Source organism: Furipterus horrens, unplaced genomic scaffold (genome assembly GCF_987537825.1).
Source record: "Furipterus horrens unplaced genomic scaffold, mFurHor1.1.pri manual_scaffold_4, whole genome shotgun sequence".
NCBI classification, from domain to species: domain Eukaryota; kingdom Metazoa; phylum Chordata; class Mammalia; order Chiroptera; family Furipteridae; genus Furipterus; species Furipterus horrens.
Window position 1 is genome coordinate 113,503,170 of NW_028327174.1, and position 4,399 is coordinate 113,507,568.

Sequence of the window (4,399 nt, forward strand, 5' to 3'; positions counted from 1 at the left end):
AAAAATTAAAGATAAAGAGAGAATCTTAAAAGCAGCAAGAGAGAAGAAAAGAATCATGTACAAAGGGGTCCCAATTAGACTATCAGCTGACTTCTCAAGGGAGACCCTGCAGGCAAGAAGGGACTGGCAAGAAATATTCAAAGTAATGAAAATCCAAAACCTACAACCACGAATACTCTATCCAGCGAAATTGTCATTCAGAATAGAAGGGCAGAGAAAGTGTTTCCAGGACAAAATAAAACTGAAAGAGTTCATTAGATCCAAACCACTGTTATATGAGATGTTAAAGGGACTGGTTTAGAAAAAGGAGGATCAAAACTATGAAATCTAAAATGAAAACTGCATCACAAGAAACAACAGAAGCTAGGGAATTGAAACAAAGGCGAACTAAACAGGCAACGAGAGTGGAAAAAGAACTATAGGTACAGGGAACATATTGGGGGGAGGTCAACAGGGAGGGGGAACGGGGAGAGGGAGGGAGATGATATAGGAATTAAGGATCATGGTAGGAGGGAATGAAATAGACAGAGAGAGGTTGAGACGAACTATATGCACAACTAATGGACATGGTCTAAAAGGGGGGGACAACTGGAGGGAGGGGGACCACAAGGTGGAGGGGAGCAGAGGGAAGGGAAATTGGGACAAATGTAATATTATAAGCAATAAAACACATTAAAAAAAATTTCTCTTAGTTATAGTAGATCATTTCTGTGGGTGGGTGGAAGCCTTACCACTTCCATCAGCCACAGCAAGCAAGGTGGTTAAAATAATCCTTGAACAAATTATCCCCAGATTTGGCTTAGTCGAAAATATTGACTCAGACAATGGGAGTCATTTTACCTCCCAAATGCTAAAGGGTGTTATGAGGTATCTGGACATCAAATGGGAATATCATACCCCCTGGCACCCTCCTTCCTCAGGCTGAGTAGAACACATGAACCAAACCCTAAAGAAAGAATTAGCTAAATTGATCTTGGAGACCAAGTTACCATGGACCAAGTGTCTTCCATTGGCTCTCCTCAGGATCAGGACAGCTACTATGAAGGATATTGGGATATCACCCTACGAGTTCCTATATGGACTCCTTTACCTAGGAGAGAGGACTGAGCTACCCACCCTGGAGACCAAGGATCAGTTCTTAAAGAAATATATATTGGCTATTTCACCTACCGTTGCTTCTCTCAAGGTGAAAGGCCTCCTTGCCCAGACCCCACCGCTCGAGTTCCCAGTTCACCGCTTCCAGCCTGGTGACAAGGTCCTGATCAAGTCCTGGAGAGAAGAGAAACTTCAGCCCAAGTGGGAAGGACCATTCCAGGTGCTCCTGACCACTGAGACTGCTGTGAGAACTGCTGAAAAGGGGTGGACTCATTACACTAGAGTAAAAGGACCCCTAGAAGAAAAAGCAGAGGCTAAGTGGGGAGTAACCTCGGAGCAGGGGAGGGACCCTCTGAAGTTAACTCTCAGGAAAAAGTCATGTTCCCCAGGTGGGGGTGTGGGCCCTTTATAATGCTCTGCTGGATAACCATCTCCTTCCAGGGTACTCTGGGCTGGGTTAGGCCAATAACCCTAATTATTAATGTAACTGAAAGTACAAATCCCCAAACTCTGAAGTTTGATGCATCCCAGGAGAAGTATCTCTGTCCCTATCTAGAAAACAATGAGATTCTTACATATTTAGGGAACGGTCCTTGTCCTCCATGGGAGGATATTTGGTGGACAACTAACCCTAGTAGGCAAACAGCTGCTCCCCCTGAGCGAGCAAAACTTCTCCTGCCTAAAATAACTTTCAGCAAAGGAGCTCCTCCCCCAAACTGCCAGCCTCTCCAGTGCAACCCTCTTCTTCTGACACTGAACCAGCCACAGGCCTTAAGTCAGGAACCCCATGTGGCTACCAGAATTTACAGCCCACGAGCTGATGTATCTGGCATAGATCCAGTAGGGTGGCTAGGTCTTCACTTAGCGACAACTACTCCTTCCCTAGAAAATCTAACTTCTCTCAGCTAGACCTCAGAAACACCTCAGAAAACACCCCAGAATAATCCAGCCAAGGTAAAAGTTTTTAAGGTGTTAAATCTCAGACAAACCTTAGAAATAGAGACTGGGTAGGAGACGCAAATGCTTGGGTAGAATGGGTCAAATTTACCTTTAAATCCCTGAATAAAAGCAACTGTTATGCTTGTACCACAGGAAGACCCCAGGCACAGGTCGTACCATTTCCACTAGGCTGGGACTCTGAACCCTCAGGAATGGCCTGTATGCTCGCTCTCTACCAGGATGAGAATGCATGGGGAAATGGGACTTGCAGAAGCTTGTCTCTCCTCTTTCCCTCTATAAGGAATAATGGGACTCAATCCCTCCCTCCGTACTCAGTGGGGCCCATGAATCACTCTTCTTGCCTCTCTAGGTGGGAAGCGAATTCGGGTACCCCTGCGGAAGAACTCCTAACATGCACTCATACCAGAAATGCGAGCCACCTTCACAATGGGGCCGGCAACGATATTCCCCTCTGAATCCGCAGGGCAAATGTCTGGTGGTATTGTGGGCAAAGGAGTCTCTGGAAAATCCTACCTGACAGGTGAAGTGGAACCTGTGCCCTGGCTCAATTGGCTATCCCATTTACCCTAGCATTTCCGAAACCGATCCAGACCGTCCCTGTTAGGAAAAAAAGGTCAGTGGCGCCTGGTGAATCCTATAATCCTCATATCTATAGTGATGCCATTGGAGTCCCCAGAGGAGTTCCAGATGAGTTTAAAGCTAGAAATCAAATAGCAACAGGGTTTGAGTCAGTGCTCTTCTGTTGATTAGATAAACTATATTTATTATAACCAACAGAGGTTTATCAATTATACTAGGAATACTATAGAAGGAATCGCTCAAGAATTAGATGCCACCAGTCAAGTGGCTTGGGAGAACAGGATGGCGCTGGATATGATGTTGGCAGAAAAGGGAGGTGTATGTGTAATGCTCAGGGGGCAGTGTTGCACCTTTATCCCTAATAATACAGCCCCTGATGGATCTATCACTAAGGCCCTGCAGGGACTAACTACCTTAGCAAATGAGCTGGCGGAAAACTCAGGTATTGACAATCCTATAACAGGATGGTTAGAAAGCTGGTTTGGCAACTGGAAAGGAATAATCTCATCAGCTCTGGTATCCCTCATAGTGGTAGCAGGTGTCCTAACAGCTTTAGGCTGCTGTATTATTCCATGCGTCAGAGGTTTGGTTCAAAGGCTAATTGAGAATGCACTAATTAAACAGATGCCAGCAACTTTTCATCATCTCCTCCTCCAAGAGACCAAAGGGAATCCTAACTATGAGGAAGGAAGTTGAGAAATCCTCCTTAAATTTGAAGGAATAAATAGAATGGCTTGAGTAGTTAATTTTCCAAAAGAGACAGGGGGGAATTGTTAGAAACAAGGTCATAGTGACTCCCAAACCAGTAAAAAGTCATTGGTAACAAAGGGCAAATGTAAATGAAGGATCTCTGAGAAGGAAGTTGACAGCATGAGCATATTCACAAATCACAATAGGGGCATTTAGATGAACGCGTTAGATTATAACTCCGGAGTATCCAGTCATGGAGAAACAGGGAAGAAGGAGAGAGGGGGCAGGGAGCTAGTTGCGTTAAGGCGGGAAAGCTAATCGCTCTCACTTTAGGATGGCAATTTTAGGGTGGGGAAGCTGAGACTATAAAACCAGGTTCCTTTGTTTACTTAGCGCGCACATTCTCCTGGCTGTGAGGGTGCACCCGGCTCTGCAGACTCGTGAATAAAGGCCTCGCTTTACTGCTCAAGTCCTGTGTCCCGGTTTTTATTGTGAGCGTTTCTCACACCAGCCACACTAGTCTGTCCCTCAAACTTTCACAAGTGTTCAGACCTCAGAGCCTTTGCATCTGCTGTTCTGCAAGGACTGTCTACCCCAGCCCTGCCTGTTAGGTCACCTGCTCGAAAGATGCCCTGAGACCTGTGTGACCCCAGCTCAGGTGTCCATGGTCTGAGACCCCACCCACCTCAGTGGTGCACCTCGGCTGAGTGGGGTCAGAAGATATGGCAGGTCTCTGCAGAGCAGGATTCCGGGAGCCGGGTGAGGGTGAGTCCGTGGGTGTGTGTGGGTGGGTGGGTGGGGACCCTGTGCTAGATCCCGAGGGTCTGAATCCTGTCCCCAACACCCCGGGATCCCTCCATGGGGACCTACAATATCTGCACCCACTTGGAGTCCACTTGACGCTTGGCTTGGGGAGACCCAGCCATTCGGAGAGGCGGAGTCAGAAGTCACCACCTGAGCAACGCCCTGGAGCGAGACTTCCTGCTTTGCTGCCTCCGTCCCCTAGGGCTTTTGGCTCCCAAGGGGCTGTCCCAGCCACCAGGCTCAAGGGTGGAAGGGGCGGGACTCTGGGAGG